The 25339-nt window shown below is 38.7% G+C and overlaps 1 long non-coding RNA gene across 2 annotated transcripts; it reads left to right on the forward strand.

Moving 5' to 3' along the window:
- Window positions 1-21084: 21084 nt before the first annotated feature.
- Window positions 21085-25047, forward strand: LOC104111710 (uncharacterized). 2 transcript variants are annotated; one of them, XR_011410420.1, is made up of 2 exons: window positions 21085-21420; window positions 23368-25047. It is a non-coding gene; the product is annotated as an uncharacterized lncRNA (long non-coding RNA). The 2 variants fall into 2 exon arrangements; XR_004510960.2 differs by lacking the exon at window positions 23368-25047 and adding an exon at window positions 22198-22572 and having other exon boundaries at window positions 21091-21420.
- The last annotated feature ends 292 nt before the right edge of the window (window positions 25048-25339 follow it).

Consider the following 25339-nt stretch of genomic DNA (forward strand, 5'->3'; position numbering starts at 1 on the left):
TGCCTTGACTAAAAAGATAGAGAATGTGGGGAATTTGGCACTTATTCCAGTTGTGGAGAGGCCTTTGCTTATGGATGTTCAGGATTTGGCCAATAGGATAGTGAGATTGGATATTTTTGAGCCTAGCAGAATTCTTGCTTGTGTTATTTTGCAGTCATCCTTGCTTGAGCGCATTAAGGCTCGCTAGTATGATGATCCCTATTTGCTTGTCCTTAGGGACACGATGCACGAGGTGGTGCTAAGGAGGTGGCTATTGGTAATGATGGTGTATTGCGACTTCAAGATCGAATTTTTGTTCCTAATGTCGATAACTTGAGAAAGTTGATTGTTGAGGAAGCTCACAGTTTGCGGTATTCTATTCATCCAGGTATTACGAAGATGTACCGTGATTTGAAGCAGCATTATTGGTGTAGAAGTATGAAGAAGTACATTGTTGGGAATGTTTCACGGTGTTTGAATTGTCAGCAGGTCAAGTATGAGCATCAGAGACCAGGTGGTTTGCATCAAAATATTGATATATCAGAGGGGAAGTGGGAGCACATTACTATAGACTTTGTGGTAGGGTTGCCACAGACCTTGAGGAAGTTTGATGCCATTTGGGTCATTGTGGATCAGTTGACCAAATCAACACATTTTATTCCGGTTATGACTTCCTACACTTCGGAAAAGTTGGCTCATATCTATATTAGAGAGATTGTTCGGTTGCATGGTGTACTTGTTTCTATCATCTCCGATCGCGACACTCAGTTCACTTTGTATTGTTGGAGAGCTGTTCAGTGTGAGTTGGGCACGCATGTAGAGTTGAGTACTGCATTTCACACTCAGACGGACGGGCAGTCCGAGCGGACCATTCAAATCTTGGAGGATATGTTGAGAGCATATGTTGTTAATTTCGGAGGCTAGTTGGACCAGTTTCTTCCATTAGCAGAGTTTGCATACAACAACTACTAGTCTAGTAAGTGGCTCCATATAAGGCCTTATATGGGAGTCGATGTCATTCTCCAGTTGGTTGATATGATACTGATGAGGCTAAATTGTTGGGCACAAATTTGGTTCGTGATGTTTTGGAGAAAGTGAAATTGATTCAGGAGAGGCTTCGTACAGCTCAGTCTAGGCAGAAGAGTTATAGTGATAGAAAGATTCGTGACATGGAGGGTAAGAAAGTTCTTCTTAGGGTTTCGCCTATGAAAGACGTGATGAGATTCGGGAGGAAAGGAAAGTTGAGTCCTCGGTACATTGGTCCATTTGAGGTTTTGGAGAGAGTGGGTGCGGTGCCTTACAGGCTTGCTTTGCCACCCGGCTTATCGGTAGTTCATCTAGTGTTTCACGTTTTCATGCTTTGGAAGTATCATAAAGATCAGTCACATGTTTTGGACTTTAACACAGTGTAGTTAAATGAGAATATGGATTATCAGGAAGAGCCGATTGCCATTTTGGATAGACAACTTTGAAAGCTGAGGTTGAAAGATATTGTATCGGTGATGGGTCAGTGAAGAGGTCAACTGATCAAGGAGGCAACTTGGGAGATCGAGCATAATATGTGGAGCATATATCCTCACTTTTTGGTATTTCAGGTGTGATTCTAAACCCGTTCGAGGTAGAATGTTTGTTTAAGAGGGGAGAATGTAACGGCCCCGACCGATCATTTTGTGTATTTGAGCGTAGTTCCCCTATTTGATATTCTATGTATGTATATTTGATGTTTGATGATTTTCGGGGATGGTTGGGTTGGTTTCGGGACGGTTCGAGAGTGACTGGAACACTTACTTTTGTTTTAGAAGCTTAAATTGAAAGGGTTGACCAAGGTTTGGCTTTTGAATGGACGACCTCAAATTGGTGTTTTTATAGTTTCAATAGGATCGTATGGTGATTTTGGACTTAGGAATATGTTCGGATTTGGATTTGGAGGTTCTTAGGATGCTTTGGCTCTATTTGCCGAAAGTTGGCAATTTAAAGGTTTGGAGAGTTCATAAGTTTGACCGAGAGTTGACTTTGATGATATTAGATTAGAATTGTTGTTCCAAAAAATTGTAATATGTTCATTTTTCCATTTGGAACTTGTGTGCAGAGTTTGGATATAATCCAGATTGGTTAGGCTTGAATCTGACGCTTGGAAATTTTTGAACTTAAGAGAAGTTCAACTTGTGTTTTGATCTTTCGCTCATTGATGTGATGTTAACGTATGTGTTCGGAGGTTTTGGATAGGTCCTAATAGTATTTATGGACTTGCTGTTATGATTGGACGGGGTCCCAGGTGGCTCGGGTGAGTTTCGGATCACCGAAAGTCCTTTTGGAGTTGTAGATTTTTGCTTGTGTCACGACTTTCATCGCGATCGCCTAGGCAGAGTCACGATCGTGGAGTGTATATTGGTTATGGGAGGTTTTCTTCTTCGTGTTCGCAACAAGGAGGTCGCGTTCGTGATGGTTGGGGGACTTGCTCTTTGCGATCGCTAGGGGTGGGCATAAAATTCAAAAAACTGAGAAATTGGACCGGACCGAATTAATTTGGTGTATTGGTATCGGTTCTTCAGTTCTACAGTATTGATACGGTATGAAATTTTTGGTTGCTCGGTTTTTGGAACGGTGTTCAGTATTGAACGTTCGATACTTCGGCATACCGAAATATTTTAAGGAAGCCTTCCCACCAGCCACCACTTCCCAGTTTCCAGCCCAAGCTTCTAATCTCATTTCCCATCCCAAACCCAACTTGTTATCCCTTCAAATCAACCTAGTCAAGACTCGACTTTTTCCTCTAATTCAATGATTAAGCTCATAATAACTGACCCACGCTAGAAGAAAGGTTAAGCAACTTCTTATTAACAAATCAATAAGATTTCCTTTTCCTTTTAAGCTTTTTGAGTGTGCCAACTAAGCTGCTAATGGTACTGATACACATAACATCAAAATAAAGCAAACTTGTTAATCAAAGTTAATCAAAATGGGCACTTTCACAAACTGCAGATCAATAGTGTGATGTTAGAAATATATATGCCTTGACTTTAATAATTGAAATGAATATTTGGTTGTTTACCGAAACCATACCGAACCAAACAATAAATATTGTGCCGTACCGAACTACTTCGGTATGGTATTTGGTATGCACAATTGATATACCGAATATCAAAGTACCGAACCGTAATTTTTACATAATGTAATAAAGTACCAAATACCCACCCCTAGCGTTCGCGCTCGGAGGGCCGAGTTCGCGATTGAGAGCTGGGAGCTGGAGGATTGGTCTTTGCATTAGCGAAGACCTAGACGCGATTGCATAGAGGAGGCAAGTTGGTCATCGCGTTCGCAGGGGCGGTTCTGCGAACACGAATGGCATTTTTTGTGGGTAGAAACTGTTGTGCCTCGTGAACACGAGGCACATGCTGCATTCGCGAAGGGTACCTCTGGACGACAAAAGATTTAAGTGATGTATTTTAGGTTTTTAGCACATTCTTTCATATTTTAAACCCTAAATTTGGAAGGGCGGTTTTGTCTTGGAGATTTTCATATAAGAGGGGTAAGTGATTTCAACTCATTTTTTTGTATTACTTCAAGAATCTACATGGATTATATACAGACAAAATATGAAATTGTGTGTGTGTGGGGGGGGGGGGGTTCCTACAACTTAAGAGAGTAAATATTGAGGACTTGAGGGACGATTTGAATTTGGTTTTGGAATCTAATCACATATTTGTACTCGTGGGGTTATGGATAGTTAGGATCTACCCATTGACTGGGGTTTTGACCATATGGGTCCGAGTTGACTTTTATTGACTTGAATTGAGTAAAGATTGAAGCTTTATTGTTTGGAATTAATTTCTATAGCTTTTTTGATGTTATTGAGTTGCTTTGGCTAGATTCGAACCATTCGTAGGCTGATTTGCGAGAGAAGAGTTTTTGGAGTATTGATCTTACTCGTGTGAGGTAAGTATCATGCCTTGCTTTGGCTTGAGGGACTAGTTACTTTTGTTTTTGGTGGTGGCGTTCATGCATGGGGCAGAGCATATGTGCGTGCACTGTGTTTATCCATGTTTGGGGTAGTCTTTAGGCTATATTATGCCTTGTCTTGGATATTGTGATTCTTGTTATCATGCTTTATTTGTTTGTATGATTATGTAATTTTGTGAATCCTACTAGAGATCATGTGTAGGCTTGTTTTCCTGTTTGAACATGATACTCGTTGTTATGCAGTGTAGCAGCCTAATCTGAGCAGTAGTCGCACACTTCACACATGCATATACCTTAGCATGCTATTTTTTTCAGCCCAAGAGTATGTGATTTGATATCCGTTGATTGTATACATATATTTTTGTATATGCTATATGTGTTATGAAATGGTTTGATAGCACGTAAGATGTTTGTGCGGGTTAAGTTTTATTTTGGCACGTGAGTTATTCGTACGGTTATAACATATGAGTTATCCATGTAGCGTGTGGATAAGGATTTATTCCCCTATAGTCGTCCGTTCATGTTTCCTCTTGATGACATACACACGATTATGGAAAATTGATCAGTGTTGGATTTTGTGCATCTTCTCTATTTGCAAACGCCTTGGATGTATTTATGATTTTACTGCATATCTCCTCTATATGTTAGCTACGGAATTGTATACATGCCTTTTATGCATATATTCTCTGTATGCTGCTTTAGTTGATGAAATGATACACGACACATATCTTCTATATATGTCTCTCTTTGCGTAATTTGACGTGCCTATTTATGCATATCTTCTCTATATGTTGAACTATTTCTCTGTTTCGATGCTAGTGTATATGCTCTCTATTGCATTATTGGTTTTATCTGTATTTTATGCGTAGATTCTAGTATTGTTGCTACGCATATATATGTATTCATGAATTTTACAGTTTCAACACGTGAGTATCATTGATGATTGTCACCACTACCTTCCGATGTTAGTCATAATACTTACGGAGTACATGGATTGGTTGTAATCATACTACACTCTATACTTAATTGTGCAGATCCAGGAGTCGGACCAGCTGAGCGTTGAGTGCTGGACTATTATTGAGCTGTTAATACCGAGGTAGAGCTACTTCTAATAGCAGTCCCTGGCGTCTCCTTTGATTTTTATTATTGTTGTTATTTCAGATAAGGTATTATATTTCAGACCTGTATTCATATATTAGAGCTCATGACTCATTGTTACTAGTTCCTGGGGTGTTATGGTAATGTTTTGGTATATTTATGCTTATTCGACATTCAAACTCCTTATTTTCGTCTTTGCTATTATTTGTTTCGTAAATGATTATTGATTGGCTTGCCTAGTAAGTGGGGTTGGGTGCAATCACAACCAGTGGTGGTTTTGGGTCGTGATATGCCTTCATCATCCTTGAGTATTTTATAACCATGGCTAAAAGACAATTTAACCCCAAAGTAAAATCTGTAATATTTGATAATGCTTTAGAGTTAGGAACTTGCACTTCTCATTCTGAAATATTTTCTAGTTCTGGATTTTGCATCAAACTACCTGTGTCTATACTCCACAGCAAAATAGAGTTGTTGAGAGGAAACACATACATTAATTAGAAACCTATGGGGCATTACTTTTTAATCACATCTCCCTATTCAATATTGGGGAGAATGTTTACTTAATGCTGCCTACTTAATTAATAGGTTTCCTTCTAGAGTTTTAGCGAATAAGACTCCATATGAGGTTTTTTTGGCAAACAGCCTTCTGATGACCATCTTAAATATTTTGGGTACTTGTGTTATGTATCTACTCTCTTTGGTAAATGTTAAACCCCGTACCTTTGTACTTCATGTTCATCATATGTTAGTCGACGTAAATACGAGAAACATTTACTTTTGAAGTTACAAGCACTTAAGCTAATGCTTAGTATGTTACACTTTGTATCTTTATGCCATTTGTTCCGTGAGTGAGCTAATGTTGCATCCCGTATTTTCATTCATCAAATGCATCATATATTAATCGACATAAGTCGAGCGAATAGGGTTATATTTAAGGATATACGTGTTTTATGATGTTTAATAAGTTATAAGTAAGTGTAAACGTGTTTTATGATGTTTACGCAAGTGATAAGTATGTGTCTTTTGCATAAGCGAAAGAAGCCGCAGAAGCGTGGAGCACCTCACATCTGCGAGACCGCAGATGCGGTTAAGTACTCCGCAGAAGCAAAAACGCTGGGCAAGTTACAAAAATCAGAAGGGTCCGACTTTTTTTGTCATTTTGGAGTTCAAACACACGGTTTGGGGCAATTTTTCAGAAGGATTTCGCGAGAAAACTTGAGGTAAGTCACTTGTGATCGTTGTTAGTCAATAATATTGGAATATCATTGAGGTTTTCGACTAGATTACGTATTTTTGAGGTGAAATTAGAGGATTTGGGCCTAGGAATTTGAAAATGAGATTTGAGGATTTTAAGGTTGAGTTATTGTCGAAATTTGGTAAATTTGGTATGGTTGGACTCGTGGTTAAAGGGGAGTTCATATTTTGTAACTTTTGTCGGGTTCCGAGACGTGGGCCCCACTGGCAATTTTTGAGTGTAATTTCGAAATTTTGTGGGAAAAACTAGTATTTCTATATGGAGTTAATTCATATAATTTGTGTGGACTGAATCAAATTAATTGTGACTAAATTCGAGCCATTGAGAAGTTGATACGCATAGAATGGAATTTCTGGAGTATTGTTTAGCTTGCTCGACATTGGATTCGGCTTGTTCGAGGTAAGTAACTCTTCTAATCTTGGAGCCGAGGATATGAACCCTGACTATACATGTTATGTGTTTGGTGTTGAGGTGATGCACATGCTAGGTGACGGGAATTTGGGCGTGCACCGTGTGAACTGTGACTCCGTTATTTCTGTGGTACTGTGCAGTTACCTGAACTTATCTGTAATCATGAAATCTCTATGTTATAGAGTTATCGATTTGTGATTCATGTTAGAAACTATGTCTAGGCTACATGTTTATTCTGTTGGGACCCACTGAGGTCATTACTACTATTGAGTTATTTGATTACATTGCAATGTCATACTAAGTCATATTCATTCATTGCATATCATATCTCAGTCTCTATTGTTATTTATTGATACATCATATCATCATTTTTGGGCTAGTTGATGACTGAGTGAGGCCGAGGGCCTGCTTTTGAGATATTGATACTATAGCATATGAGTTGTCCGTGCGGATTTTAGCGCTTGGGCTGAAAGAGCCCCTCCGGAGTCTTCACACACCCCCAGTGAGCACAATTGATTTATATTGAGGGATGGATCTTTCCTGGACATGGATCTTGTCCGAAACATTTATACCTGGGGATGGATCTTTCCCACGGTCTGGATTGGCCCTACTCGGTATGAGTGATTGATGGTCAATTGATGTATATATTCCGGGATGGATCTTCCCTGGGTCGGATTGGCCATATACAGTACTGAGTGATTGAGCATGATGAGTGAAAAGAGTGAGATAGTGAGATTGAGTACTCTGAGAGTGTGAGTACATGAGTTCATCTTTGAGATACATTGCATTGACATATACACATGACATACAGGCATAGAGATGTATTTTTCTCATGCTGTACGATATCACGTCAGTCATGACTTCTCACACATGTTGGCATATGGGCATAGAGATGTATTTTACACTCGCTATCTGGAAAGAAAAATGGAGCATCTTATCTATTGTTGAAAGGATTTTTGATAAAAAGTACGGTTTTCAAACTTGCTCATATTTTTGGAAACTTCGGTAAATGACTTGGGTTTTCATTGATATACTTGAAAGGCAGAACTATTTTTTAGAAATCATGATTAAGCTGAGTATTTTATCTCTGAGTTACTTCTTTTATTCCTTGCTTTACGTTGTTATGGACTGTTGTTGGCTATTGGTGTTTGACCCGACCTTTGTTCCAGCTTGTCACTACTTTCAACCTAAGGTTAGGTTTGTTACTTATTGAGTACATGGGGTCGGTTGTACTCATACTACACTTCTGCACCTTGCGTGTAAATGTTGGATGCGGATGTTGCAGAGACCGACGGGAGCTGGATTTGAAGATGTACCTGTGTTCCAGTTGTAGCTGCTTCTTGTTCATGGTAGCCTTAGATTATAAAGATATGTTTATGTACATTTCGAACATATGATGTATTTATTTCATACTAGCTTTGTAAATTCTAATCTTAGAAGTTCATGATTTTTACTACCAGTCCTTGGGGAATGTATAAGATTTAGATATTTTCTTTTACTTAATTGTCTTGTTAAATTTCATTGGAATTGGATAGTTGATAACTGGCTTACCTAGCGGGTTGGGTTAGGTGACATCACGACTAGTTGGATTTTGGGTCAGGACTATCAGAGCTCTAGGTTCATAGGTTCTATAAGTCATGAGCAAGTGTCTAGTAGAGTTTTGCGGATCGGTATGATGGCGTCCGTACATATCTTTGAGAGGCTACAGGACATTTAGGATATACTTCAAATCTTTCTTTCTTTATCGTGCGGCATTGATTCAGCTTTAAACGTAACTCTTTGAATTCCTTCCAAGCATTTGTATGCGCATATGAGCGCTCATTATTAGTTGTGCATCGACGACTTGCGATTCTATGGACGAGGTACGAGATGTTATTTTGTGTGCTGATGATGGGCCAGTCTGGAGGACTTGAGGCCGGGTTATGACTGTGGCTTGAGAACGGGGATTTCGGTTGTGTGAGTGCATGCTTTTGGAATTATAAGTCCGATAATGTCCCTACGAGTGGAATTTATGGCTCGATGAGCGGTGGAATGGCTTTTTGATGAGTATGATGTGACTGCGGGATGTGTTAAAACGATTTGAATGTGACGAGAAGTATTTCCTTGAAATGTAAAGAAGGGTCCATTGGGTGCTTGATTTTTATTTTGATGTGACGTACAGTCTCTAGTATGAATGTTTTGAAGGATCTTTCACGTTGTTAAATTTTGGGACAAATTAAATTCCCATGTCCTGTTAATGAGTTTGGACTCAGAAAGATTAAGTAATTGCATAGTAATTGTGACTGCGACAGGGTATAACAAGATACCAATGTGAGGCTAAGCAGTGGGGTTATCCCATACGAGGTAATCTACGTAGGTGTGTTCTTATAATGTGAGTGGAGAGGTTCTTTTCTGCCAGCGGGGCGTATGTGTTAAGATTTGAATTTGAATATGGTTGAGAAAGTTGACTTGAGTGTCAAGGGAATGAATGCGAGCTTAGCGGATGATTGAGGTATTTTAATTTATGGTTGGCGTTGCATGAGCTTGTGAAGAATTTTCATTGAACTGACTACGGTATTATGGCAGTAATAGAGTATGTGTGTCGTGAGTTATCGAGTGTTTTAATCCATGGCTTTAAGCTAAGTGGGGGATCCTGCTATTGACAATTCAATTCATGGTTATAACTTGTGGATTAGTTATGACTTGCAGAGATTGAGATCGAGGATGACTCGAGTACTGAAATTCCTAAATACGGGTTATATTGCGCTTTATGAGTATATGAAAATCATGGGATGAGTGAGTTGTTATTTGTGAATGATGTAGTGCGAATGGAGTATGAATTTGATCAGTGGTGTTAAGGTAGGGTTACCTCTTTGAGTGTTTCTGTGCTAATGGGGAACGTGTCTTTCAGCCCGTTTGGGTGGTACAATTTAGATTTGAGCAAAGTGGGTGACTCTCAAGAATGTGTTAATGGATTCAAAAATGTATAAGTGGCAATTGAAAATTTTTCGGATTCGTATATCGCTAGAATCAGTTATTTACATTGGTTTGCGGTAATTCAATATGACTATAGATTCTACATTTCAGTATAAGAAAGGGAAGATGAACAATTTTAAATTTCACATAAGATCTTTCAGAGTGGATGTCTCGGTTGTGGTATTTATGGGGTGTTTAAGAAGAATACAATGACTTAAGGGCCTTAGGGCGGTGTGGTTATATGTTAGGGTGTCTTATAGTGAGCTTTGGGTAAGGATCGTAGTGTTCTGACAAGGAGAAGCGTCAACTTGAGGGTAATTCAGAAGAAACTCAGAGAAAATAGGACAACTGGGTAGTAGGCTAGACTAGTATGATAATGGTATGCTTAGTTCTTTTGGGTGATTATGATGTGCTGAGGCTCTACAGATGTTTTGGTGGCAATATTCTTGGGTTTGGTGACATGTGTGGCTTGGTCGAGTTAGAGGAATTCAGTTCTGATAGCTTTGTTATGTGCAAATGGGTTTCAAAGTGTTCTTGATGGTTTCTACCATGGTTTGAACTGGATATTTTCTGCCGGTGTGGGGAACGTGTTGTGTATTATGATTTCCTCCTGGAAGGAAGCAAGAGAAAGGATTCTAACTGATCGAGTGTGCAATTTGCTAGTGACTCAGAGTGTTAATGAGGTTCTTGTGTTTTCATGTAATGGCCTAATAGAGGCAGCGCGAGGAGTGAGACTGAGATTTGCATGTGCAAGATGGTAGTTCAGTCTTGAAGGGAAGGCCATGAAGTTTGGGCAGAATGGTAAGTTTCAGTTATTTAGACGAATGTTATAATTACTCGGTAATTCCAGAGAAGGGTGACCATTTCAGAATGGGCATTGTGTTTTGACTTACGTATGTTCATCGGCATGGTAGTACTCACATGGTTGATAAACTGCTGATATTCAAATTATTGCGATGTGGCATAGAAGAATTATGGAAGTATTCCTCGTGGGATGATCGTGCATGAAAGATGTGTTAGTCATTCGAATGCTAGAATTGGGATCAGTTATGATGATTCGTGTGTCCTATAAATTTGAAAACTGGGAGTTCTCAGAAGCATATTATTTCAGGGTTGCGACCTTTTTGAGGTGAGTATTTTATTTAAACTCAGTGGAGGCACTAGTTGCGTTAACTATTTATGATAGCTACGCGCTAAGAGTATGCATATAGGTGAGGTGTGAGCCCATGTGCGGGCATCGGGGCAAGTATCCATACTCGGAAGAATGCTTAGGCTATGATATGCCTAGAGTTGACTGTTAAGCATAAAGTTATAACGTTTCTCGTATTCGTACCTTTGTGGAGAACTATCTGGGCTATACTTGAGGTTATAAAGAGGCTAATTCCCTCAGAAAGCTTGGTAGTTACTATTTCTACTTTAACTTGCCGATTTGAGTTGTGATAGCAGATTTTGCACATGCCTACACTATGGCATGTTATTTATACCAGTCCCGAAGCATGAGAATATTATTTCATTATCATATACATGTGTAATTGCTCCTGTATGATATGCTGGGACTGGAGGCCTGTGACCATGCCGTGCGGTTGATGCTAATGTGAGCTCTAGAAGAGCTGCTTACCATTGTTAGATTCGTGTGTCTTGGCTCTACTATATATGATGAGCTTATAGCATTGCAGTTGTGGTGGTGCTTGTTGAACTTTCAATATGGTTCTCTTCTTTAAGATATTTTCAATTTTCATTTTGGGTACTCGGATTGCACAGTTGTGGCTTGGGTTATATTGGTGTGGCGTGTCTGTGGGATAGTTGTATTTAATAATATATGGTCATTGGACCTAGAATGGGTACTATCAGGTTTGATTACGGTATATTTGGGAGGATGACATTGAAAGTCAGCTTAGAAAATGATTATGGTTCTGGTTGGGGCGAGAGAGCTCCATGACTTGTTGATCTAATAAGGGGTTATGAGATTCTGCGTGTTTCCTTTATTATCAGCAGTGTATGAAGGTTTTGGAATGAGGTTTGGCTTGATATGGGGTTTAATACTAGTACCGGGTTAGTTGGAGTAGTTAATGTGATCGGGAATGGTGTTGCGAGCATGCGAGATGTGTAGTATGTTATGTGTATATATTTGGGGTTATGGTTATGGCTTGATACAGCTTGTTCAGACTCATACAGTGTTTAGATGTGAGATTCGTATCTTGAAAAAGAATTCTGAATGTTGGAAATTTGGGTTCTAAGTTTTATGGACTAAAGTTAAAGTAATGATATTCAATTATGTTATATTGTTAGGCCTATATGGAATAGGGTGGCGTGGGATCACCCCCGGGTATTTGCGTAGTAAGATGGAATAGTGATTTGATGGCTTGAAAATAACTCTTAGCATGTTCGAGGACGAACGTATGTCTAAGTGGGGGAGAATGTAATGACCTGGCCGGTCATTTTGAGTATCACAGCCCCGTTCCCCTATTTACTGCTCAATTTATGCTTTACAGTTGCTATGTGACTTGTCGGGGTAATTGTATCGGGTCCGGCGAGGTTTTGAAATGAAATGAGACACTTAATCTCCAAGATGAAAACTTAAGTCAAAAAGATTGACCGGATGTTGACTTATAGGTAAACGACCTCGGAATAAAGTTTTGATGATTCTGATAGCTCCGTATGGTGATTTTGGACTTAAGAGCGTGTTCGGAAAATTATTTGGAAGTCCGTAGTAAATTAGGCTTGAATTGGCTAAAATAGAAATGTAAGTTTGGAAGTTTGACTTGGGAGTTAATTTTTTGATATCGGGGTCGGAATCCGATTCTGGAAATTTGAGTAGGTCTGTTCTGTCATTTATGACTTGTGTGCATAATTTGAGGTCAATCGGACTTGATTTGAAAGGTTTCGGCATCGAATGTAGAAGTTGAAAATTTTTAGTTTTATTAAGCTTGAATTGGGGTATGATTCGTGGTTTTAGCATTTTTTGATGTGATTTGAGGCCTCGACTAAGTTCGTATAATGTTTTAGGACTTGTTGGTATATTCGGTTGAGGTCCCTGGGGCCTCGGGTGAGTTTCGGATGATTAACAGATCAAATTTGGACTTAAGGAAATGCTGAAAATTTTCTATTGCTGGTGTCTTCGCACCTGCGCATGAGGGACCGCAGGTGCGAGCTCGGAAAAGCGAGCTTGGAAGCGCCGAAGCGTAATTGGATTGGCAAGGGTAGGGGTCGCAGGTGTGCACGCAGGACCACAGAAGCGAACTCGCACTTGCAACGAGTTGATCGCAGAAGCGTAAGTGAGAGGGGAGGGGCCTCATCGCAGAAACGGCTTGGGTTCCGCAAATGCGAGGCCGCAGAAGCAGACCTCTTATCCGCAGAAGTGGGGAAGACCTCGCATTTACGAGACTACAGATGCGGTTATGTACTCCGCAGAAGCGGAAACGCTGGGCAGGCTACAAAAAACAGAAGGGTCCGACATTTTTTTTGTCATTCTGGAGTTCAAACACACGGTTTGGGGTGAATTTTCAGAGGTATTTCACGAGAAAACTTGAGGTAAGTCACTTGTGATCATTTTTAGTCAATAATATTGGAATATCATTGAGGTTTTCGACTAGATTACGTATTTTTGAGGTGAAATTAGAGGATTTGGGCCTAGGAATTTGAAAATGAGATTTGAGGATTTTAAGGTTGAGTTATTGTCGGAATTTGGTAAATTTGGTATGGTTGGACTCGTGGTTAAAGGGGATGTTTCGAAATTTTGTGGGAAAAACTAGTATTTCTATATGGAGTTAATTCATATAATTTGTGTGGATTGAATCGAATTAATTGTGACTAGATTCGAGCCGTTCAGAAGTTGATAGGCGCAGAATGGAATTTCTGGAGCATTGTTTAGCTTGCTCGATATTTGATTCGGCTTGTTCGAGGTAAGTAACTCTTCTAATCTTGGAGCCGGGGGTATGGACCCTAACTATACTTGTTATGTGTTTGGTGTTGAGGTGACGCACATGCTAGGTGACGGGCGTGTGGGTGTGCACCATGTGAATTATGACTCTGTTATTTCTGTGGTACTGTGTAGTTACCTGAACTTATCTGTAATCATGAAATCTCTATGTACTAGAGTTATCGATCTGTGATTCATATTAGAAACCATGTCTAGGCTACATGCTTATTCTGTTGGGACCCACTGAGGTCATTACTGTTGTTGAGTTATTTGCTTACATTGCAATGTCATACTCAGTCATATTCATTCATTACATATCATATCCAAGTCTCTGTTGTTATTTATTGATACATCATATCATCATTTTTGGGCTAGTTCATATCATTATAAACCCGAGAGACTGGAGAGGTTAATGACTGAGTGAGGCCAGGGGCCTGATTTTGAGATATTGATACTATAGCACGTGAGTTGTCCGTGCGGATTTTAGCACTTAGGCTGAAGGAGCCCCTCCGGAGTCTGCACACACCCCCCAGTGAGTGCGGTTGATTTATATTGAAGGATGGAGCTTCCCTGGACATGGATCTTGTCCAAAGCATTTATACCTGGGGATGGATTTTCCCCACGGGCTGGATTGGCCCTACTCGATACTGAGTGACTGATGGTCAGTTGATGTATATATTCCGGGATTGATCTTCCCTGGGCCGGATTGGCCATATACAGTACTGAGTGATTGAGCATGATGAGTGGAAAGTGTGAGACAGTGAGATTGAGTACTCTGAGAGTGTGAGTACATGAGTTCATCTCTAATATACATTGCATTGACATGTACACATGACATACATGCATAGAGATGTATTTTTCTCATGTTGTAAGATATCACGTCATTCATGACTTCTCACACATGTTGACATATGGGCATAGAGATGTATTTTACACTCGCTATCTGGAAAGAAAAATGGAGCATCTTATCTATTGTTGAAAGGATTTTGGGAAAAAATTACTATTTTCAAACTTACTCATATTTTTGGAAACTTCGGTAAACCACTTGGGTTTTCACTATTATACTTGAAAGGCAGAACTATTTTTTTGAAATCATGATTAAGCTGAGCATTTTATACTTCTTTTATTCCTTGCTTTACGTTGTTATGGACTGTTATTGGCTGTTGGTGTTGGACCCGACCTTTGTTCTAGGTCGTCACTACTTTCAACCTAAGGTTAGGTTTGTTACTTATTGAGTACATGTGGTCGGATGTACTCATACTACACTTCTGCACCTTGCATGCAGATGTTGGATGTTGATTTTGCGGAGACCGACGGGAGATAGATTTGAAGATTATAAAGATCTGTGTTCCGGTTGTAGTTGCCTCTTGTTCATGGTAGCCTTAGATTATAAAGATCTGTTTATGTATATTTCGAACATATGATGTATTTATTTCATACTAGCTTTAGAAATTCTAATCTTAGAAGCTCATGATTTGTACTACCGGTCCTTGGGGAATGTATAAGATTTAGATATTTTCTTTTACTTAATTGTCTTGTTAAATTTCATTAGAATTGGATAGTTGATAACTGGCTTACCTAGCGGGCTGGGTTAGGTGCCATCACGACTAGTTGGATTTTGGGTCGTGACACATATGTTCGGAGTAAGACTAGGAATATTAAGATGGTAAGAAGATCATATTATGAGGTATTTGAATCATATAATAGTCGTAGATTAAGCTTTGAAGTCAAGCAAGTTTTAAAATAAAAGTTTGCAAAAGTTATCGTAAGTTACATTCACAAATTTACTAAAACTTGGGTCTAATGTCACTGAGCTTTTCTCCCAATATACTTGGAGTAACAGAGTCATCTATCTAGAAAATTGAAGGTCTACAAGTCTAGTTTCGAACGCATTAAACCGTTTGTCAATACGATATCGGAATAGGGTGATATTTACATATTTGTGAAAATGCACAGACAACCCTATTGAGACCCACATAGGCGGTGGAAAGTTCCACCTTTCTATTAAAGCTATGCAGCCCTTTCTTCGCCTCATTTTTCATCCAAACCTGAACCCTAAGCTACTAAAAAGCTCCCAATATCTTCTCCTAACATTCAAGTAAAGTTCTACAAGAAATTAAACTGCTTTGTTCCTTGAAGATCATACAAGTGTAAGAGAAAACTTGTTCTTCCCTTGTTGTAGTGAGATTGAAGTTACTTCAAGTTGAAGCAAGGTATAAGGGGGTTGATTTCGTGAATCCAAGGTAAGACTCACCCTCTCCTACATGTATAAGATTGTAATGAAGTCTTTGAAGTGTTGTTCGATTAAGAACTCATGAGATAAAGGACAGAAATCATATTAAAAGTGTTGTGTTATAGTGTACTATCTAGAAGCTATGTTTGTGATATGTTGTGACTGGAAATAGGTGGAATAGCTTGGATATTATGTGGTTAATGTTGTTCTTGTGTTGTTGCCATTGTTAAGGGCTTGAGGAAAGAATAGAGAAGTAGGGGAGGTGCTGCCCAATTTTGTTTAAGCAAGCTTGCCGCTCGTCGGTTATCGAAATGCTCTTAATATAGATAAAAGGTATATTTTCATCTTGTAGACTAGCGTACTAGTGAGTCACTTGTGGTAGCATGAAGACAAAAATACAGTTGAGATATGCAAGTTCTTCCTTCCTTCTTCTGGCATGATTTTGTAAGTCACGTTACCCTTATAAGAGATTAAAGGGGACATGTTTTCGCGTATGCTCTTTGTCGACGAATTAAGGTCATCTATAAGTTCATGACGTTAATATAGATAAGTTGTAAGTTGTCCATAGTGTTCCTTCATAGATATTCCCTAGAAGTGACTAGAGCACCAGGAAGCTTGTATTTTATATAAGACAAGAAGTGTAATCTCCGATTGATTGTTACATATAAACGGCATAACGAGCTACAGGTCTTGCACAATCGATAGAATAACTTAATCACTAGAAACAGAACATTTTAGTTCAATACAGATAGCCATAACCTCCCTAGTGTTAGGGAGAGAAGAATGTAAGTTAAGAAAGGGAATAAGCTGCCTAAACACGAGTCCCCTTGTAGATTAAAGATTTCGGACAAATAAGCTAACCAACTAAGATAACGTTATATAAGTTGTAGAATCAGATTGTAATAGGGCCACGCAATAGCCGTATACATACTTAGATAGACATGAACTTCCTAAAGCTAAAGGAAGCCGCATATGAGTAATGAACGTAAGAAGCAGTTTAAAGGAAAGGATTTCACAAATATGAATCATGAGTTATAGAGAGTATTGGACGAGTTTATTTTATTCTAAGTACGAGTACCTAGCTTATAGATTGTTGATTGCTCAATGTTGTTTGATGTTGCATATACATAAGTATGGGCCCTATGGATGGTCACTAGTGAGGGCATAGGTGCACAATAAGGGGTGGTTATGGATGGCCAGGAGCATGCATAGCCAAATCTAAGTATGTGAGCTGTATGGATGGTCTGCTTAGCTACACGCGCGTGCTACCAAACACTTATGGTTTTAGTGTTCCTTACAGACGGTCTGTGTTGCTACACGTAAGAGCCACTTTATGTTCATTTTGTATGAATAGACGACGATGTAATAAAAGATCAGAAATCCAGTTAGGGATAGTTCATAGTACTATGACAGTATAAGTGTGTAGTTAGACAGAGGGACCGAGAGGTCCAAGCGATTGTCATCTGGTAAGCCGATCGAGAGTACATGGTAAGTCCATTTTTGTTCTTATCTTTCAGAAGAGATTCTACTAATTCATTCATATTCTTTAGTTTTCGAGTTTATATTATTTTCTACCTACATACTTGGTATATTTTGTTGTAGTGATGTCCCATTGCTGCGGCATTACATTTCATGCATGCATATGCAGGTAATTAGTTTGATGAGCCCTAACAGTAGACATAGTTGATATTCAGCGGAGGATTGGTAAGACTCCATTTCATTCAGAGCGCAACCGAGTCTAGAGGTCTAGAGGTTATGGTATCGAAGTTTTTCTACAGACTTATTTGTAGGACGAGGACCTGTCCCGACCATGTTTGATGTCAGATACTGTTAGAGACTTTATAGATACAGGTTCAGTATGCACAGTATGTTAGTGGCTTTGCCGGCCCTCATTTATGTTTTCATTTTGGGTTGTCTGGTATTGATACTCATAGTGGTCTCCTCAGCTCGAACATATATTGATGCTTTATGTATGATGGCTAGATAATATGACGCTTGCCTGCCTATGATGTATTACGAGTTGCGGCCATATTGGCCATGGTAGCTTATAGTGCGATACAGTTCGGCCATGTCGGCCTATGTACATTATGGGTTACGTCCAGCATTCAAGAGTTGTAGAGTGATTCGCTCATGCCAGTACGGCATCAGGTGTCGGCCATGCCTCACGTAGGTTGGAATGTGATAAACTTGGTATCAAAGAAAGACGGGTCGTAGGGAGTCTACAAAGTAATGTCTAGTAGAGTTTTATTTATGGATGTGTTATGCACCATATTTATAAACAAGAAGCTATATGGCATTTAGGATTGGTTACCCTTCTTTCTAATCTAGATCGTGTTGTATAGAGTTGAGTCATAAGGAGTCAATGTCTAACGCCTATTCGATAAAGGTTGTATAGAGATGCCTAACACTAGAATAGCTACAGCTAGTCAGAAGGGTCATACTATTAAGGGGGGATGGTTCTAGTAGACCACCCCAATTGATATAGATAAGTATAAGGTTCGGGTTGAGTCTTTTTCCCGAGTATCCCCTGCTCTACCAGCACCAGAGGAGCTTCATAGAGCTCCAGCATCTCCAGTATTCCCACCAGTCCCTACTGATCAGGATCTCAGGAATGTTGTATATTTTTTTACCCAGTTAGTAGCTATACAGGACAAACTAGAGTGCCAGCTAGTGCGGACCTTCTGAGGGACCCCGGGAGTTTGAGGGTCCGCGAGTTTATTGCTTTGATCCCTCCAGAGTTCACGGGGACAAATCACTATAAGGATCCCCAAGATTTTATTGATCAACTTTACAAGATCTTTCAAGTTATGCATGCTTCTGTGACGGAAGCGGTGGAGTTAGTAGCTTTTAGGTTGTGAGATGTAGCTATGTATTTGTATGATTCATGGGAATTATCCAGTGGGCAGAATGTGCAACCAACAAAGTAGGGAAAATTCTCCAGTGCCTTCCTGGACCATTACTTACCATTAGAGATTAGGGAGGCCAAGATTGAAAAATGTTTAGCCCTACAACAAGGTGACATGAGTGTTCGCGAGTATAGCCTCAGGTTTGATTCGTTGGCAAGGTATGCCTCATCTTTGATTTATATGAGGCGAGCTAGGATACATTGATTTGTGACAGGGCTGGCACCAGAGTTAGTTGAAGCTTGTACTACAGCCTCGCTGAATGACAATATAAACATATATCGAATTCAGGCTTTCGCCCATAATCTAGAGAAGTGTAAACAGTGACAGCAGATAGAGCAAGCTCGAGATAGGCAGCAAGGTAAGAAATACAGGCCGATTGAAAAGTATGTAGGGGCATCCAAGTAGTAGTAGGTCTTAGAGGAGACGAGGTCAATCACCCGTACAAGCGGGGCAATTTATCAAGGCCTCAGGAGACCCAATATTCTTAGAGTAATCAGTTGAGAATAGGTCAAGGATCAAGGGAACAAGGAGTGCAAGATCAAGAGAATGTTGGACATATGAAACCACCTCTATGTGAGTAGTGAAGAAGGAGACATGAGATATCGTGCTTACAAGGTACATATGCTTATTTCAGATATGGCACCCCCAGGAATATGGCACGGAATTGTCTAACATTGATTCATGTGGGTATTAGTCATTCGGGATAGCCTATGAGTTCAGTACTTTCGCTTCAGCGTGGCAGAGGTAGAAGGGGAGCATCAGGCTTGAGAGGGTACCATAATCAGATGTATGCATTAGGAGATCAGTGGGACCTCGAGCCCCCATCTGAGAGACATTTAGGTATGTTACCTATACGTTAGTGAGCCTTTATTTATCTAGTATGATGTTAGAATATGTAGTTAACTCTATTAACAATGGAGATAGAAAGTCGTATTCAAGATGAGTCATAGTGAAGTATCGTTAAGAGGTGGAAAGGCTAAATAAGATAATGAATCCGGTAGTAGCTCAGAAACCCCAGAACTCTCGAGATAAGATGTAAATCATAGTAAGAACCAAGTAATATAGACATGGTAAGATTAATAAGCGATGATCATGACAAGGAAAGTGATAACCTTTGGTAAGGTATTATACATTAGAATGTTCGATAAGTAAGACGATGACTTCTAGCATAAGATCATGGCGAGGGCCAAGAGGGAGCCCAATTTGTAAGTTATAAGCGGGATTAGAACGTGTTAACTATGTTTAAACCCAAAGATAATGAGAAACAAGATAGAAGCCGTAACTATAAGTTAGTAACATTCGTAAATATAAATCTTTGGATAAGGATTATAGTCACGATGAAGGTAAAGATATAGAGTATAACATTCGAGGATGAATGTTTCTAGGGAGGGGGTGATGTTACACCCGTACCTTTATACGTCATGTTCATCGTAACTTAATTGATGTAAGTACGAGAAAAATTTACTTTTGAGGTTACAAGCACTTAAGCTCATGTATAGTATGTTACACTTTGTACCTTTATGTCATTTGTGTTTTGAGTGAGTTAATGTTACTCCCCGTATTTTCATACATTAAGTGTGTCGTAAGTTAATCGACACAATCCTAGAGAATAAGGTTATATTTAAGGATAAAAGTTTTTTATGATGTTTAAGCAAGTGATAAATTAGTGTCGTAAAGATTAGAGGCTAAATAAAGTGAAGAAACAAGTTCGTCAATGTCGGCAAATTGGGATTATTATAACCCGTACTTTAGGGGTAATACTAGAAGTTTTTAATATGATAAGAAGGTCATGTTATGAGGTATTTAAATCATATAATATTCGTATTTTAAATTTTGAAGTCAAACAAGTTGTAAAACAAAAGTCGGCAAAGTTATTGCAAGTTAAGTTTTTAAGTTTATCAAAATTTGGGTCTAATCTCACTGAGCTTTTCTTCCAATATACTGGGATTTATGATTTCATCCACACACCAAATTGACAGTCCACGCGTCTAGTTTCTAACACACTAAACCGTTCATCGATACGATGTCGCAGTTGATAGATATTCATATTTTTGCGAGACTGCACAGACAACCCCGTTAGGACCCATATAGTTGGTGGAAAGTTCCACCTTTCTATAAAGCACTGCAGCCCTTTCCCCACCTCATTCTTAGACCAAAACTGAATCATAATCTCCTAAAAAGCTCCCAAGACCTTCTCCTACCATTCAAGTAAATTTCTACAAGAAATCAAAGTGGTTCTTTCCTTGGAGATAAATTACTTCAAGTTGAAGCAAGGTATAAGGGGGCTGATTTATTGCATCCAAGGTAAGGTACCCCCTCCCCTACATGTATAAGATTTTAATGAAGTCTTTGAAGTATTGATTAGGAACTTATGAGATAAAGGTCAGAAATCGTACTTAAAGTGTTGTGCTGTAGTTGACTATTTTGAAGCCATGTTTGTGATATGTTGTGGCTAGAAATAGATGGAATGGCTTGGATATGATGTGGTTAATGTTGTTCTTGTATTTTTTTCTATTGTTAAGGGCTTGAGGAAAGTAAAGAGAAGAGGGGGGGTGCTGCTGCTCGATTTTGTATAAGCTTGTAGTTTGCCGCTCGTCGTTTGTCGATATGTTCTTAGTATTGATAAAAGCTATGCTTTCATCTTGTAGACCAGCATATTGGTGAGTCACTTGTGGTTTTGTGAAGAATAGCTACGGTTGAGGTATGTAAAGTCTTCCTTCCTTATTTTAGCATGAGTTTGTTAGTCATGTCACCCTTATAAGAGATTCAAGGGGGCAAGTTCTTGTGTATGCTCTTTGTCGACAGATTAAGGCCATCTATAAGTTCATGAAGTTAATATAGATAAGTTGAAAATAGTCCGCAGTTGTCCTTCATGCATATTACCTAGAAATGAGTAGAGCACGGGGAAGTGGTATTCTATATAAGACAAGAAGTGTAATATCTGATTGATTGTTACCTATAAACGGCTTAACGAGCTAGAAGTCTTGCACAAAATGACTTAATCGCTAGAAATAGATCATAATAGTTAAGTAAAGATAGCCATAACCTCCCTAATATCATGGAGAGTAAAATATAAGTTAAGAAAGGTAATAAGCTGCCTAAACACGAGTCCCCTTGTAGATTAAAATTTTTGGACAAACGAGCTAACCAACAAATGTTAACATGAAAGTAGAAGAAGATAAAGTTATATAAGTTGTAGAATCAGATTGTAATAGGGCCATGCGATAGTCGTACATATCCTAGGATAGACATGAACTTCCTAAATCTAAGGAAAGTAGGATATGAGTAATTAACGTAAGAAGCGGTTTAAAGAAAATGAGTTAACAAATACGAATCATGATTTACAGAGAGTAATGGAAAAGTTTATTTTTTTTATAAGTACGAGTACCTAGCTTATAAATTATTGATTGTTGAATATTATTTGATGTTGTATATACATAAGTATGTGCCCTATGAACAGTCACTAGTGAATGCATAGGTGCACAACAAGGGTCGTTATGGATGGCCAGGAGCACGCATAGCCAAACCCGAGTATGTGAGTCGTACGGACGGTCTGCTTAGCTACGCGTACGTTCCACCAGACACTTATGGTTGTAGTTCACCTTACAAATGATCTGCCTTGCTACACGTAAGAGCCACTTTATGTTCAGTTTGTATGAATAGACGATGATGTAGTAAAAGATTAGAAATCTAGTCATTAGAGATAGATCAGAGTATTATGACAGTATAAGTTGTGTAGTTAGATAGAGGGACCAAGCGGTCTAAGCAATTGTGATCTAGTAAGCCGATCGAGAGTACATGGTAAGTCCATTGTTGTTCTTATCTTTCAGCAAATATTCTATTGATTTATTGATATTCTTTAGTTTTCGAGTTTATATCTATTATTTTCTGCCCTACATACTTGGTATATTTCGTTATAGTGACGTCCAATTGTTGGGGTGCTGAATTTCATGATAGCTTATAGTACGATACAGTTCAGCCATATCGGCCTAGGTATATTCTGGGTTACGTCCTGCATTCAAGAGTCGCAGAGTGAGTCGCTCGGACCAGTACGGTATCGGGTGCCGGCCACGCCTCACATAAGTTGGGGTGTGACAGTTAAAAAAAAGGTACAAGGTTATGGATCTATAAACAAAGCAAGCCACTTTCTCTATAGATGTTATTTTTCTATGAATCTGTATACCCTTTTGCACCTAAACTACCTTGGAATCCAATGATTCCTCTTTCGAATTTAGATCTCTCTTTTGAGTTGCGAGATAATACTTTTGATGTGGATAGTCAGGTTAACCTGAAGTAAATATTAAATCCAGGATCATTCTAATTTTTACTCAGATAGATCTTCTTCTCCCTCTGTTCTCTCTCCACCTAATAGCATATTCCTTGCATCATTTTCTGGTGAAGAAACACCACTTTTTTCTTAAGAATTTAGAAAATTTAAGAGAACACATAAGATTACAACTCATCCCAGTGACTTTGTACTTAATGCAGTATTTTATACAGAGCTTATTGATTCTTGTTTTGCTGCCACTCATTCAGCACCTTCTATCTCTTTTTTTGCATTTTTTGTTACTAACCAAAAGTTTCTGAATTCGCTTTATTATATTTTCGAGACTAACTCTTATTCCTATTCTGTTATGCACCATGATAGGCAAGAAGCTATGGCTAAGGAACATGATGCTTTGGTTTCCAATCAGATTTGGGAAGTGGTTGAACTCCTTCCTAGGAAGAAAACATTACCTTGCAAGCGGGTATACAAAATAAAATATAAGACTAATAAAAGTGCTAAAAGTTTAAAAGCAAGGCTAGTGATAAGAGGTGACACTCAAAGAGAAAGGATTTTCCCAAAAAACCTTCTATCCAGTTGTCAAAATAATAACGATAAGGTATTTGTTAGCAATTGTGGTCAAGAAAGGATGGAGACTATTTCAATTGAATATGAATAATGCTTTTCTTCACGGAAACTTAGATGAGGAGGTCGACATGAAGTATTCAACTGGTATGCAGCCCCCAACACCTAATCATATACGCACACTTAGAAAATCACTCAATGGGCTTCGTTAAGCATCTCGTCAATGGTACAAAAGATTGACTGCAACACTCAATTTCAAGGCCTATTCTCATTCAATGAACGATTACTCTCTATTTTTAAAAAAAGAATGAAGATCCAACTTCTATTTGACAGTATATGTGGACGACATTCTCTTAACCGGTAATGACAACATTGAGCTTCTTGACTTAAAGATGTTTTTGGACACATAGTTTAAAATTAAAGACCTTGTTCTTCTGAGGAATGGAAATACCGAGAGATGCCGGTGAAATAATTTTAAGTCAGACAAAATTCACCCTTGACCTTCTGTCTGATTTTTTTATTTTATTCTTTTACTTTCCATCTGAATTTGATTCCCTGAATCAAAACCTATCTCCTTGTTTTTTGCAATTCAAATTGGGGAGCTTGTCCGAACACGTGAAGATATGTGAGTGAATTCTTTATTAGTCTTGGGGGATCCCTAATTTCGTAGAAGTTTGAGAAACAGATTTCAATTCCTTGTCATCCGCTGAAGCTGAATACAAATCAATGTGAAGAGTAGTTGTGAAGATTACTTGGTTGGTACATCTCCTATATATCTAATCTCCCAGTATCACTCATGCTTCCTATTTCACTTTTCTCATTAAGTTAAGCTGCAATTCATATAGCAAAAAATCTAATTTTTTATGAGCGAACGAAGCATGTAGAGCTCGACTGCCATTTCATTCGTCACAATATGTGTCCTAATTTCTCTCTTGTTTGTTCCATCGACCTCTCAATTATCAAACGTTTTCACGAACTTGCTCTCTGGATCGCAACATTATGAGCTTTTGGGCAAGTTGGGTGTGTCTTCTGCCCTTCCAACTTGAGGGGGAGGTGTTAGTGATACTAAATTGCAAGGTGTAAAGAATAATTCTGATGCTCCTATGGTGATCGAAGTTTGGATTTGATATTGGATTTGATGGAGAAATCTGAGTTATCTCCTAACTCAGCATTAGATACAAAGCCTAATTGTTTTGTCCCTGGATACATGGAGCTAAAAAATAATTTTGATTCAAATACATGTAGACGATAGAAATCAACCCAAACATAGCTGGAGACAACACGTAACAAGCTCATGACAGCTTTTTATTAGATTTTTTTTTCTTTTTGTTTGTGTATAATTTGTACACATTTTGTACACATTGTTATAAGTCAGCAATAGAATTTTAGCACATACAGATAGGTAGTACCCATACTCTTATATAAAATCAACCTAGTACCATGAGAAAAAAAAATTATACGGAAGAAATTTTCTCTCAAGATCTTTCTCATTTTCAATAATTTTCTTGAAAAGCTTAGATAACTTTCTTATCTGTCCAGGACACCAATTGGTTTTCTTATGCTGATTCTTGCCTTGTTATTTACCCCACTGTGAAAAGCTTTCTCCATTATCACAAGTTTCTTACATAAATTAGATATCAAATAAATCTTTATAGGAATCTCTAATGAAATTATACTTGATTCTTTTAGCTTAGTTGCCCCTCAGATAATTATCTTCATCTCATATCTCACATTTATTGCTTCTTGTAATGTGGCATTCTTTCTCCTTGAA

This window comes from Nicotiana tomentosiformis, chromosome 8 (genome assembly GCF_000390325.3).
Source record: "Nicotiana tomentosiformis chromosome 8, ASM39032v3, whole genome shotgun sequence".
NCBI classification, from domain to species: domain Eukaryota; kingdom Viridiplantae; phylum Streptophyta; class Magnoliopsida; order Solanales; family Solanaceae; genus Nicotiana; species Nicotiana tomentosiformis.